We start from the raw sequence: 16116 nt of genomic DNA, 5'->3' as shown, positions 1-16116 counted from the left end.
CCATCAAGGAACATGACACTGAAACTCATGGTGCCACAGCTAAATGGCTAAATTTACACCTATGGAAGTGCTACCCTTAATGTAGCACTAAGAAATGTTCTTCTTTATACAGAAAAACAATTTAAAATAGCAGATTCTCTGTATGTGTATTTATTAGAACATTTTCCTCCCCTTGTTTAAGTCATCTGCAGCTTCTGTTAACTTATGGAAAATTACATTGCCGAGAGATTTAGTTTGTTAATTGTTTATCTGGAAGAATAGAGGAAGAACAATTGCAGACTAGAGTAAGAAAGTTCTTCTAGATAAAATAGAGATATGTTAAAGAAAAATACCACTGTATTTGCAGACAGCTCTGCTATGTCCTTGAAAAAAGGTTTCCTGAAAGCTCAAAGAATACTTTTCCCCTTATGTCTTTATCTTATTCCCTTATCTAATACCTGAAATATTTTTTAGTAGAACCTCTGTAGTGCAGAGTCCAATACAAAACTCAGTTGTTATTTCACTTTGGTGTGAAATTATGTTCTTTTTTTCTACTGGACTTCTAGATGAATAACTGATGGTCTCTTTTGGGGATCTCTGGGGAAAGGTCTTATTATTATGAGTTCTAAAGATTTTTTAGAGGTTTTCCATTTTCACTAATATTCTCGCCTCTCAGCAGACACATGGCATTCCTCCACCTCCAAATTCTATTTTGCTTAAAAATACTAAGAGACAGAAAATACCATCAGAAGCATATGAAAGGCAGGGATTTTCTATTTTCTCTGTGAAGACAAGAAAGCTTGAAACGAACACCAGTTCAGACAAGTATACTCATTGACATTTGGGAAAAAAAAAATCGTTTCACTCCATAAATATCTTTTTTTTTTTTTTCTCTAGAAAAAAGAACACTTCATACAGCAGATTGTAACTTGTTTCCTGAATATATGAACATGTCTAAGCATTTTAAAGAGACCAGCTGAATTCTGTATCCTCTCTCATGTATGTTTATTAAAATTTACATTTATATTTTAGTATAATTAATAGTGTGGCATGGGGACTTTCATCACTTTGCACAGCCCCAGAGCATCCTGGGCTGGGGGCAGCAGGAAGGGCTGGAAGGACACAGCACCACTGTCCCACCAGTGCCAGTTGTGGCAACAAGAAGGGATCCTGCCCACTCCAGGGTTTCACATCTCCCCTTAGCCACTTCATCTCTTTGGGACCCAGCAGGTCAGCACCCCATGCTGCCCACTACCCACTGTAATTGGCACCAGTAGCAATAATGGAGAGTATTAGCAGTGATGCATCTCAGCCCTCACCTGCATCTGTACTATCCACAGCTAGGGCAAAATTACTCTCCCCTGCGTATCCTGAGCTGAACACTAAACAAAATGCAAGATAAAGTTAGAAGTCAGGCCCAGGAGGTTCATTTTAATTTTTTTCTTAATATAACTTCCATTTCAACAAGCTGTATTTTTTGTTTTTGTCCATTCCTCTGCTATGACTGGAAAAAAACAAAACAAACAAAAAAAGAAAACAGTAATTGATATCATCCATTGATTGTAAGAGTGCAAATAAAATGATAAAATGTGGATTGCTTTCTTTCTGGATCAGGAGATCAGCCTGAAGCAGTCTGTGGATGACATCATCAGCACAAGATCCATTTGTTGATTCCTGTGAGGGCCTTTTTTGTTTTGGTTTGGCTTGTTCGTTTAGTTTGGTTTATTTGTTTTTGTTCTGTTTTCTAAAGCATAGATGCTGGAAATGAACCAAGGGGGCATTTCTGTATTAATAACACTTAGTTATGTCAATGGCAAGTAAATCTGACTGAAGTTTATTTTAAAATGAGAAAGATAGGAAAAAAAGAATGTAAAGTACAGACATTGGATGTTTGTTTTGCTGGAGGAAGGGAAAGTATCTCATGCAACTCGAGACCTGTTTACAAACATAGTTGAGATATTTGGTGTTGGAACGTAACTCTTTAATGATGACATATTTTCAGCATCATCCCAAGAAATCAACCTTGAAGGGACTGGTAACTTACAATACATAGCTTTCCAGGCAATAAAATAAGTCAGAAGTTCAGAAAGGAAGACAAGCATTGCTAGCATGTTGGGTAAGAAACAGGGAAGGAAAGAGAGACAGAGAACATGCAAAGTGTGCTCCTGCACTCCCTTAGAACAAGCTCTTTTGGTTGGCTCTGAGCTTTGCCAGGGAATAAAGGAGGAAGTAGGAGGGTTCATCATCAATTTCCCTGGGAGGCATAATCTGTGCTAATTAAGTGCTAATAGTTCTAATTAAGTGCTAATATCTCTAATTATCAGGAAAGAGGTGGAGAAAGTGGGTTAATTTTACTTTATCTTGATTTTTCTAATTTATATTTTTTTAATACCTTGGTGTTAGTCCCTGTAATCTGTTATTCCTTGGCTGTGAGATATAGTATGCATTTCATAGACCATTCTTGCAGGCCAGACCCAGTCTCTGGGCAGGCAGGAAAGGGAGCTGATCCCACATTCAGATCTGGGTGGTAAAAGCTGTAAACCGATAAGCTGCTTACCCCCCCTCCCCCAACCCTTTTTTTTAGGAATCTTTTTTTTTTTTTTTTTTCCTCAGGTGTCTTTACAGGCAGCAAACAGCTGGGCAAACAGCACTTCTGTGTTTAGATGTATCTGCCTGTCTACCTTAAAATGAAGGTAAAATGTACGTTAATCGTTATTGACCTTTATCGTTTCTTTTTTTTTTCTTTTTTTTTTTTTCCTGATTCCTTGGTTTTGCTTCTTGTAAGATTGCCAGAATTATCCAGTATCCTGTTGACCTCAATGTATCATGCAATTTTAAATATTGCTTTACATTGTTCTCTACAGATTTTAATGAAAAAAGGGAGAAACTAATTTCTTTTTAACAAGAAGAGTTATTTTGTCATTACATGCATTCCTTTAAATTGACTCAACAGACATACACAGGTAGCACAAAATATGCTAAGAAATGATAGAGTAACATATTATTTTGGAAGAGAAGTAAGATTTTCCCACAGGAAGGTGTCTGACTAAGTACCTTGGTAGGGGCTCCATCCAGAGGGGTGCACTGACACACAGAGAATGAAATCGTGCTAAGTAATTTGGATTATTATGTAGTCTGACTCACCTGGTGGATGTGCTGGAAGCTTTGTCATATCCAGTTAAGCCAGGGGTGTAAAAATTGTAAAACATAGTTTTATATGTGTACATATATGTATATACATGGACAAATATAAGTATACAGATGTGTTTTCTAATATGTAACCTGCCTTTTTTTCACCTTCATATAATATTTTAAAACAATGTTGACTTCTTGTGCACTGAGAAGCTGTCATATTTTGAGTTGAGAGAGGATTCTCATGCTTCCCAGGCTGCCAGCAGACCTTCAAAAGCAAATGGAAAAGCCTGTGGGCAAACAAAATGCCTTTTCTTTGGGTTGCAGCAGATGGGTCCTGATGGTTTCAGCCAGATGCCTGGTGATGCCTGTCTGGGTGCCAGAGGGACAGGCGCAGAGGTGTGGGGAGGAGACGCTCTGTGTGCCCAGTCCTCAGCTGTCCTCGCTCTGAGCCCAGCCTCCTGTCTGTTGCTGACACTGAACTCTTGAGCCTTTCCCAGCTTCAGAGCTGTTGGGGATAGACTTCCTCTCTGCCCCATAGCTGGTTACTTCATTTTCAGAGCAGTTTTAAGGGTCATAGTAAAATACAGAGGTGCATATACATGTTCCAAATCCTCCACAACACATTCAGGGGTGCCTCTGCTCAGCTGCTACCAGATCACTTCTTTCACAACCCTCTCCAGAAGAGCAGCCACACATTTCTGCCTTGAGGCTTAACTATTCTTTCTGGAAAGCTTACTCATAATAATCTACATACATCAGGAAGAAAAGCCTTTGCCTTTCACTTGCAGCATGTTTGTGTAATGGAATCAATATCCATTTCCAAGACGCATTTGTCTCGTGTATTGATCCAGCTCCTCTTTTGTCTATGTGCTCCACAGTTGTTTAAGAGATTTTTAGATAAAAAATTCAGTATATCAAATTATCCTGATCAGGCTTTAAAGAGCTAAAAGATAAAATAGAAAAGCTTTATATATAAATGCATACACAAAAGACTATGGTAGTGTAAGTTGTGTAGACCACCCTGCACAGGAGCAATTCAGTTCAGTGCTGAAGTCAAAAAGTGAATGTACTTGAACTTAAACACAGGAAAGACAGATAAATATTTGCCAGGATATTTAGAGATATGAACTTCTATAGTTTTGCACATTCTCCTGCTAGAAAAAATATTTTACTAGCTATTCCCACTTCTTTGATGGTTTGGAATTATGTGTTTAATATGTTATCCTCATAACATAATCCTCATAATCCTCAGTTAAAAGCTACATTTTGCAGATGGAAAAAAGATAATTTCCATAATTATACTAAATTAAGCTTATATAATATTTTCACATGACTGTAACTTATCAGTATATACAACTTACATCATACATAATGGCATTTATGCTTAACTGAAATCCATGTTTTCTTTAAAAAAGACTCAGCATAAAAATCTACTGGAAAGAATAGAGAGAGCCAGACAATGCTAAAAACTACTGCACAAAATTGGAAGACATCCAGACATCCATTAAATATCTGAGCTCTAATGCTTGTTATACACAGCTTTTCAGATTTTAAACACACATCATTCTTCCTACGCTTTTATGTAGATACTGAAATATATATATATATATGTTCCAGGCTCACTACCTGACAAATGGAATCAGAAGCTTAAGAAATAACAAACAAATTCTCTGCTGGTGGAGGGAAGAAGAAGAGAGATGATCCTAAGATGTAAGAATTGTCTTAAGTCTGCTTTGTTTTTACCTAGAGAAAATGAGAAGTGAGCATTTGTGAGCAAAATTTCTTGGAGAAATACGGTCTGTCACACTCTTCCTCTTTAATTACAAAATTTTCTGTTGTAAGTTTCCAGAACGTGTATTCTTGCCTTCTCAAATGGCTATCAAACCACTCAGCTTTTATAGGGTCTTCTGCACAGATTATTTGGTGTTCAGCAGTGAAAGGTTTTGTATCTAAATCGTATAATCTAAATGTATGTGGCATACTGGTTACAGAGCACACCACCAGAACCACAATCAGGGCCAGAGTCTTTAGGACTCCGTGTTTCTTTCATTTGTTTTGTCAACTGTTACCCTTCCCATTTTGAACTTTGACAGAGAGGGTGAGCTTCATGTCCTATGTTCCACATCTTCCTCTGCAAATTTGGTGTGGGACCACCACTTTCCACATGCTCTTTGTGACAAAAAAAAAAAAAAAAATCACAAAAACCTATATTATAGCCTCAGATCTTAAATCCCTTCAAGTTGCTGATGTTTTAACATTTTTAATAAGCTTTTGATTTTATTTGGTAGAGAGTGGGAAGAAATTACTTTAGCTCAGAAATGTTCCTCTACTCAGTTCATATATTTTCCTACTCAACGTTCAGTCAGAATTTCTGCTTTGAAGCAAGTCTACCTTCTAAAACAGTATACCCGCTAAGTTATTAGCAATTCAGTGAGTATGTCTGAGACATACGTTTTAAATGCCTCAGGGGTATTTCAATATTATTCTCAGGAAAAAAATCTGATAAACTCCTTTCTTTCCAAATTTCTTGTATTCCAAGCTAACAATACCAGAACATCTGTGAAAAGGCAGGTTCACCTTTCCACAACAACAACAACTAAAGAGCAGAGTGATTTGCCCTGTGTCCAGCATGGATTCATTGTGTACCTATTCTAAATTGTATGTATGATACTTTTATTTTTTAAATATTTTGAAGTCTTAGCTAAAGTTCAATGTTGTAGTAAAACTAAATATATATTAAGATTTTAATATAACTTTAGGAAAGATAAAATTCTTTATGTTACAGTATAACAGCTCCTAATGCTAACACCTTAATTATAATTTGTACTTTCCTAGAGGTTAGTCCTCTTGCTAAGAGGCTTACAAGTTTCCTATTAAAATAGTTTTTAAATGCATTAACCGTGGACTGAGGAAAGCTTTTCCTTGAGGTTAATATGTGGTGAGTGATAACTCCAGATATGAGGAATTTAAGTTATGAAATTATGACAGTTCTACTTTTCATATTTTAAGTTGAATTCTGAGAGTTTTGTGTAAGAAAACAAAACTGGAGATAATATTCCAGCCGTTGATACTAGACAGGGAGTCCAGATAGCATCCTGAGGAAAAAAGTAAACCTGTTTCACTGAAATGCATTGGTCTTGTAAAAATGTGTAGGCAAAGATGAGATATCAGGAATATTTGTAAATTATAACATAGCGTATGATTCATAAAGAAACCTGAAAACTCGTTTAGTCTTCTCCCCCCGTCTTCTGCTGTTCTTGAGCTGGTTTATGAGAACATACCTCTCTAAGCAGGTCTTTTTTCCCCAACAAAGCAACTGTTGTTCCTTTATAGAAAGTCCTCAGCAGGAAGCTGTTGGAATTTCTCTGTCAGCAGACCAAATGAAAGGGCATGACATAAAAAGGTTATCGTACCAAGCATGGGGCATGGAGAGACATTGAGAAAAGCCACTGGTATAGTAATCACGATAAGAGTTGCTACAATTTTGTAATGGAAAGAAAGGACCTATAAATGTCATGGGTTAGATGTGAATTAAAACACAATCTGTTTGCCTATTCTGTGTTTAAGATCCAATTACGTTTGCTTCTGGTATATGATTATTCTCCCTTTTCTGCTTTTAGATAAAAGATGTGGTATTTTTTTCTGAACTAATTAAGACTAGTCACCAGCACAGCACCAAGGGCGATCAGTGCCCCATGCTGCCCTCATTCTACATGGGGAACATATCTACTTCCCAAGGAAACAGCAAGTATTTTTTTCATCCTTCATACCTATTGTTGTTATATTATGGTGTTTAGGCAGCACATAGCTTCTGTAAGTCTTCCAAATATTGCAAGTATCAGGAGAAAATTAGGTTTTAAGAGAGTCTATCTTCTATGGATTTGTGCAAAAGCATTAAAAATGAATCTTCTTACAGTTCTCATCTATAAAGAAAGCTGTGCTATCAATAGATTTACACCTAGCTAATCGGATGCTCCATAAAATATTGGCAGCAAAGTCTAAATATCCTCTCTTTCCATGGCATCACTGACATACTGGATTTATATTTTTATTTGTTTGCTTGTTTGTTTGTTTATATGTGGTAGGGTGTGCTGTGATATTGAACAGGTTTCTCTTTCTATTAAATTTCTGATGATTTCAGCTGACCTCTAGCATCAAACTTCTTGTGACATTTTGTGGGTTACCTAGGGTAGTTTGATCAGCTGTGCGCCATCTCTCAACTCAAATTTAGACTGCCCTTCTCTCTGATAAACTAGCTCTTCATGATCTTGCTTTTTCTTTCTCAGGATATAATCAATGTTTTTATTCATTTATTTTTTATTTATTTATTTTTCTCTTGTAAAGCACTGATTCCTACAGGTTCCTAAAATCACTTTGATCATCTCACTAACAGGGTGAGAGTGAAAGAGGGGAGTCACCTGTTACTTTGTGTGTGCTTTGTTGTTCTCTCTCTCTTTTTATTTTACTTTTTTTTTTTTTTTTTTTTTCAGGAGCAAGAAAGGGTTATTCATTGAGTTTTCCTTAAGCAAAATACTATTTTTTTAATACATGTAAAAAACCAAAACCTATCTTGAAATGACAGCTGCTTTTTATATTTGTCTCCATTATTTAGTAGTCACTCATCCTTTGCAAGGATGCCCCAGAAAGTGCCAAGTCCCAGGGGATAGATTTCTTCTCATTACTGTTTCATATCTATGAATTCTCCAATGGTGTCTCCCTCCAAGGTCAGGGCAATAGTCAGACAATCTACATGGCTATTCCTAAATAGTTTGTATGTGATATTTCAGTATAGTTTTTTTACTAGTTTTTCAGTACTTTGTTTTCTTTACTTCTTAACAGCTCCCATGCAGACTTTGATTCATGCAAGTGAAGAGAAGTTCACATTTAACATTTATAAAATTAGCTCAATACTCTTAGAACATCCTTGACAATATGTGACACCAGCTGTTTTAAATTTTACGTGTTTTGATTCACCAAAATACAGAATTCCTGTGTCTCTCTATATAGTATTTTATTTATTCCTGGAGTAAGATTCTTAAATAGTTGTCACTGTTCATATCATTGAAGCAGATAAAATTATACTAAAATGCAAATACTTTTAAAACTATGTTCTCCGCATTTATTTATTTATTTATTTAGATCCTCCTAGGTGAAAGGCTGAACATGACTGTAAGACTGTCATCATTACCTCTCTCCAAAGTAGGGCTGAAGAGGATGTTCTTAGCCAGCAGTCTGATTATGCAAAATACTTAAATAGTTGAGAAATTAAAACGATATTTTCTACTGACTTTCTATCAATCTGGGGATGAGAATTGCATCCTGCAAGCAAACCATATTGTAGAAAATCTCTATGGAAATTAGATATTTTTAAAGCAATTTAAGATGTTGTTTCTTTCTTGTTTCATAAGAAAGTACAGCATAAAAGCATAGCATAGGAATAATAATGTCCTTATATACAAGTTTTATCAATGTAAATGTGGTGTTTTAGAGAGCTATCATGCAGTGGCCTCCTGATGAAGAGAGAGATCACAGAACTATATTGGAAAGCATTGAATACACCATGAGAAGGATATGCCCTGACAATAAAAACAAACCCTTGATGGTCAGTAAAGACCAACTGATTAAATCACTCTGGTCATTCATGTAAATAGTAATGATACTGCTGACAATGAATCTATGCAGATAGATGAGATACAAGAGGGTCTGACATGGAAGCAAAAGACTAAGGATAAATAAGGGCTCTTGCTGGGATGGGTATCTCTAGATAAAGGATGAATGGCTGTCTATGCAGTTGAGATTGTGAATGAGCATAAGTGCTATAACTGCAGAAACATGTTCACTGAGGGGCTGAGAAGAAGACAACACATTAATCTCAATGTGGCAAGAAGACAACTGCACATGTCCATGTGCATGTCCTTGGCTTTTTAATTTCCAAATTTAAAAGGGAAAAAAACGGAAAGAAAAGATATTAATAATAGCCTAACAGTAAGTACCAACAGAGGTAATATGGACACAAGAGATATTAAAAACAATAACAACAACAAAAAACACAGCATCAAAGTAAGAGAAGAATGATTATTAGTCTACTAAACACCTTAAATATTTAGAAAAATATCATAGGAACTATGAGGAAAATGTAGGAGTGTGCAGTCATAATTTGAACAGTTAGTGTTGTTTTTCAAATAATGAAATAAAGAGAGTAAGGTATTCTGATTCATGATGGGTGTGCACATTACAGGTTACTAAAAGAAATGTCTAATGAAATCTCAGTAATCATAGCATTGTCTGTAAACATTCAGGAACATATTGAAAAAAATAAAATAAAAATAAAATAAAATTGAGTGGAATGTCTTCAGGATGGAAAAAAAAAGTGGGAGTTCAGGGCATTATAGGTTTAATCAGATTAATTTTGACCTCTAGAAAAATACTGGAACAAGTGAAGTCTGAACATCTAGAAGAATAACAGTTAAATGAGTAATGTTCAATCTAGACCACTAAAATCAAATAACAGCTGGTAAGTCTCATAAGTATTCTGTGGAAATATTTAGATGAAAACACTGCAGCATGTACCCAGTGACTGGAAAACCCTTTATAAGAGTGTACGTATCAAAGTCTCAGCATCAGAAGGGAAGAATGTGTAATTGAGATTCTGCAGAGGTTAGTGTTTCATTAATAAGCACGATGAAAGAACAGATTGTGATAATTACATTTGTAGATGCTTCCAATTGATGAGGGGCTACTTAAAGATATGACTTAAAATGACCTTGGTAAATTAAAGAATATTTAAAAGAAAATACAATACAATACAACAAGTACAATACACTATACTTCAGCAGAAATGGTTGGCCATTCAGTATAAGGAACAATAGACTAAACAGCAGAAAACACCCTGGCTTTAAAATGAGTCATGTTTAGACATGAATCAGCAATATTTTGCTGTAGTAAAAAGCAAATCCCATAGATGGGTTGTTGCGTTAAAGGGTAAGGAAGTTTAGCAAGACCTAAACTCTCTTGTGTTCCAGCTTGTCCTCAGATATCAGAGGGGCTGGGGGTGGCTGGGTTTATATTCTGAGTGATGCCCAATTTAGCACTATAAGTCCAGTCACATTCAATATATTAAATTATAGTGATCATGGATACACAAATAGTGCAATCGGCACTATAAGTTTGGTCGCATTAATCATGATCACAGAGTCACAAATAGCACAATACACTTTCAGTCTAGTAAATAACTGGTGTAGTTTATTGAAGCAACAGGAGTACAAGTACTTTTGGATTGCTGGTGATAAATATGCTGTCTGCAAAACACGTGCAAATACCAAGAATATGACAAACATAACCAAGTACACATGTGGTAACTTATGAAACAGCTCTATAGAGAATGTTAGGTTTCCCAGGGAAGCACTTGGTATAAGTGAGGGTCCGAATCTCACCCAATAGGCATCTCTGTTGGGGTAGAAGAGAGGTTCAGCCTGTTGACTACTCCATAAGTCACTGATGTCCTTCCAACTTGGCTGCAATGGTATCTTCCTCCACCTTTTCCTTCTCTTGTGCCACTTTTGTACTATTTTCTTACTTCTAGGTGGAGCTTGCATGACTCTAGTCATACGTGTCTTTGTTGTGATTGGTATAATTTTTTCTCGCCTTTTTTAAAGGTATAGGCTCAGAGAAATTCAGATTGCATGCTCAGTGAAGGGTGGTCGCACTTTGGAAGTAGGTAGCCTTTGGGATGGAGGTGTGTTTTGGCACTGTAATGAGATTATAATGACCAAAGTTGACCCAGAGGACATGATTTGGCTGTCAGTTAGAGTCAGGGCTGGCCTATGTAGTCTAAGTCTATCAGTTCCACAGTACCATTCAGTTCCCCATCCCTGAAGTGATAGCACAGAGCCTGGCTGTGGTGTCTTCATTCTGCTCCACCCTCCATGCTATATCTCTTAGAGTCAGCACACCAAGCTCCCCTGGTGTTATCAATACCTAAGGTTGCAGACTATGTTGCCAAGGGGACCATCATGGAACAGATTCCTTACATATCTGCTACATCTCACCCTGGAAGTTTCCTCATCACTACACTTTCTCTTAAGATGTGGGCAAATGTTTAGCCTCAATAAGTCACCTCCAGCAATTATTCCACATGGGTTTATGTAGGAATACACCTATCTGACAGTAATCAACCTTTTAATTATTCAGCTTTAGGAAGGTCTTAGTTGGAGTACCTCATCCCTCTTCTACATCCATCAAGAAAGACAGATGCAGAGCAATTGGAAAATCAAGAGGAAAGTGATCATCACAAGTCTAGAAAGCCTGACAACATGAGGAAAGGATAAAGGAACTGGGGATATAAAGAAGAAAGCGAGAATAAATCTTTAAATATCTATAATCTTTAAATATGTGCCAGCAGAGGCAAAGCGTAGGTAACTACTGGAGCAGGTTTCCTGAGGAAGGTGTAGTATCTTTACCAAGGGGTTTTGAGCACCAGCAGGCAGCCTTTCCCAGGCCTGCAACTCCAGTCCAAGTTTTCAGACTGGCTTGAAAATTTCTGCTGCCTTCCATGTGTTAACTCTTATACATAGGGTACAGACAGCTATCTGAGACTGAATAACTCATGTACAGAAGAGGAGCAGTTCTCAGAGCTTAGTACTCGGCTTGACAATTGTAGGAAACTGACTCTGTTACCCTGCACTTCTGTTGTGTTTGTAGTTAGGAATTCACCTATAGCTTGGACACCAAGCAGTAAAGCTTGGCTGTGGTGGAAATATAAGAGAAGGAATTTCATTGAATGAATTACTTTTGTTTTCTCATGGATTTAATTTATTAATTCTTTAGCCATACATCTACATATTTCTATACAAGCAGACAGAAAGAAAATATGGAAAACATTTTGCCAGTTTTGATTGTCTGCCCTCTTGCAAAGCTCTCAGCTTACTAGAAGCTGAGAAAGGCAAACTGATATAGGACAGCTAATCCTTTGATATATATATATATATATATTCATAATGCATAAGGTATTTTGGTAACAGGAGTATGACTGATAGTTTCTGTAGTCTGGAATCATACTGTTATGTACCTTGGTTATGTATGATACTGCAATGAAATGTCATATGTTGTCCAGTTCTGAAATCTACTGGCAATAAAACTCACAATCTGTGATACTGGTAAGAACCTTCTGTCAATTGATTAACAAGAAATCTGATGAATCTCACAGCAGTTAGGTAGCATTAAGAGAATGTCAGCTTTACATAATATTCTCTTTGATTAAAACAGTTTGATACAGCCCTTTAACAAAAAATGCATAGGCTTAAAAGTCATGGGCGACTGGCACTGTGAGAATCTGCTGCAAAGCCAAATAGCACAAAGGTGGCTAGCAGAAAATGAAACGTTAAGAGACAACTCTCATTCTTACTTATGCATAAGAGATGAGGAGAGAGGAAAACTAACACTGTGAAGAAAATAACAGGAATAATGAATCAAAATGGGGAAAAGTAGGAAATTACTAAAAGCATCAAGCTAGTGAAATACCTTCAGGATGAATTTTCACTAAGTGTAAAATGGGAAATACTAATAAATGTAACTAGATGACAAGGAAGTTTTAGCCTGAAAGCCATCCTACATCAAAAAAAAAAGGGGGGTCTGGAGAACAAGTCTTACGAGGAGCGGCTGAGGGAACTGGGGTTGTTTAGCCTGGAGAAGAGGAGGCTCAGGGGAGACCTCATTGCTCTCTATAGGTACCTTAAAGGAGGCTGTAGAGAGGTGGGGGTTGGTCTATTCTCCCACGTGCCTGGTGGCAGGACGAGGGGGAATGGGCTAAAGTTGCGCCAGGGGAGGTTTAGGTTGGATATTACGAAGAACTTCTTTACTGAAAGGGTTGTTAGGCATTGGAATGGACTGCCCAGGGAAGTGGTTGAGTCGCCATCCCTGGAGGTCTTTAAAAGACGTTTAGATGTAGTCCTTAGCGATATGGTTTAGTGGAGGTCTTGTTAGTGTTAGGACAGAGGTTGGACTAGGTGATCTTGGAGGTCTCTTCCAACCTAGACGATTCTGTGATTCTGTGAAAAAATATATATATATATAAAGCCGTATGTCTTCCTATGGCAATAAGCTGTGGCTATTTATGCTTTCTTTCAATATTATGCTGAGATTTTTCTGAAGACCCCTTAACTCTTACTTGATTTAGCAAAATCTTTACTTTTAAATATAGACCAGCAGGACCTACTTATCACTCAGCTGTACTTAAACTGTACACAACTTTGGAAAAGCGAGAAAAGAACATTAAACACTAGTTATTTATGGAAAATTTTCCTGTTATTTCAGGAACATTTTTCATTTATATTTTCTGTTGATCATTGAAAGATTTTGTACCCTTCATTTTTTCAGAGGTTGAAGGTGATGACAGCATAATGTCTCTGAACTCTCCATGGCATTAGATGGCACTATATCCATGTGGTTTATGTCCTGTCCATCTGACAAATAATTGGAGCTCTCTATCATGCTTCACAGTCATATAACAGAGGTGGAGATAATTGACAGACAATTCTCTAATGTGGGTGCATTTTATAAGCCCTTATGGACCACAAAGAAATATATACTTGCTGATGGATCTGTTGAATGGCTTAAAATAGCATGAAGGGGAAAAGACCAAATTTGGATTCTGCCACATGGTGAACAGTAACTCATGTTGACACTGGTTTCTCAAGAAATGTCAGGATATTTCCATTTTGTTTGAACTATTTTCAAAGGTTTTTGGAAGATGATCTGGGATAATTTGAAATTACACCAAGTAAATCAAATTGGTATATAAAACTTATCTGAGGGTCTAACAGCTGCAATGCATTACAAAAACAATTTATGTTGAGGATGCAAAATCTTTACAATTATGTTGGCAGGGATAGAAAGACTTGGAATGTATTACACTAATATAAACTAGTCCCTCTGGCATATATTTAGTTTCTTTTCCTTAAGATACATCCTAATTAGCACAATTATTGGGATTGAAGCAAAGCTTGCTTTTATCAACTACGAACTAATGTGTTATAAAGAACATTACTGACCAATACCATTTTCACATTAATATTCTTTCTTATTTTTCAGGTAGTATTTTTATTGTTAAAATATTTTTTTCACACACAAAAAAAATAATTTAAATTTGTATGTGTGAGAATAAAAATTTGGGGGTTTCATTTTAACCAACTTAGGTCACGGATAAACCTGTTTTGTTTGCAGTTCTCCAGAAATACAGTAAAGGGTTTAATACTATGGTCTTAAACCATAATATTATTAAAGGGTTTAACATTAAAATGATGAAAAGTAGCCAGTATACAAGATGCTTGCTTTAAGAATATGTTTCATCAGCACTTAGTTATTCACAACATAAAGACCTACCAATGTTTGTTTATTTCTTCACTTGTAATCTGAGATATTCATTAAATCATCTGCAGGAATGAGATGAGGTATTCAAGTTAAATTCAAATATTGCTAGAAAGTTAATATTAGAAATACTGGCTAAGAATGTATTTTTTTTTTTTAATTTAGCTGCTTATATTTCAGAAAAAAAAATATTGAAAATAAGAGGTAATTAACATCCTTATCTATTTAGAGAGGCATTTTTGTCAGGTATTTCTGTTAGTTATCACACCTGTTACTGCTGGTATATGATAACAAGACCTGTTTGTGCAAACTGACACAAACACAGGATTTACTGAATACAACGAAAAAGCAACATTAAATGGCTTTATGAATTAATTCTTTACATCTAGAGGAATCGTTCACCACAGAATTCAATTAGTATAATGATTTATATTTAATAGATTTGAAGACCCTTATATTAGTATTAATGATTAAACACATTTTTTTTTAAGTGTTAAGGAATTGCTGGAGAAAATTCTACTTTGTTTTTTAGACTTACTGAAATTTTGATAACCGTTCATTGGAATTCTTTACTCCTCTATTTACAATGGAAGTCTAAGCTTTACTATCACAATTCTGTGAAATAATAATTGGTCTAATCATTCCTCAGCTGTTCAGAAAGGAACATTTTGTGCACCTATAAACTCCTCAAATACAGATAATTTTAGACCACCTGGTGGTGAACCAAACAAACAAACAATACAAAAAGAGATTCCCCTCTTTCCTCCTGAAAGAAAACCCTCACAGGTTGTCTGAGAATGTGAGAACAAGAATGAAAGACAGATTTTAGTTTTTTTTTTTTTTTTTTTTTTTTTTTTTTTTGTAATCAGAAAAGTAATTATTTCTTTAATGGAAAAAGAAAGGGGGAAAATATCACACTGCCTTCACAGAGGTTCCTACACCCTCAAGCTGGGTGTTAATTCGATAGTGGACATAACTGAAGGATAGAGCTAAAAGCTACTGAAAATGGAGCTGTTGTTGATAGAAGCAGTTTTTGCTCCCAATGGCTAATCCATTTTAGAAATCTTCTGCCCTCTTCTGTTCATTTGGCCAATTTCCTATTTCATAGGTCTCTATAACTCAGTTGTTCCACGTGAGAAGCTACAAAGCATATCAAATTTGTTTTTTAAGACCATTTTTTTCTTAATGTCTAAAAATTTCTATTTATTAAAAAAAAACAAACACATATGGTTTCATTTTATTTCATAGAAAACATGATTAATTGTTACTGTCAAAGTGAAGGCAGTTTTCAGTAGATGCATTCCGAGTCACTGGATTATTTTCATCAGTTTCACTTTGTATTAAGTGGATCAATTATGTCAAAAGGTTAAAATAATATTGTTTCATCATGTAAGTTTGGAGAAATGTTTCAATTAACAGTCTCTGAGACTCTCAGGAGAGGGTCAAAATAAAAAATACAGAGGAATAAAGTAGAGCTCTATAGAAATGTGTTCATATTCAAATGAAGAAATAGAAGAGCTAACATTCAAGATTAACTTAATCTTTTGTATCTCACTTTTTTTTTTTTCCCTGAATAGAAAAGAATTACAAGAAAATGGCTAGGTTTTCAGGAGTGGTGTGGAAAATAGTTGACAGGTC

Source organism: Cygnus olor, chromosome 3 (genome assembly GCF_009769625.2).
Source record: "Cygnus olor isolate bCygOlo1 chromosome 3, bCygOlo1.pri.v2, whole genome shotgun sequence".
Taxonomy (NCBI): Eukaryota; Metazoa; Chordata; class Aves; order Anseriformes; family Anatidae; genus Cygnus; species Cygnus olor.
Note: the sequence above shows the minus strand (reverse complement) of the source record.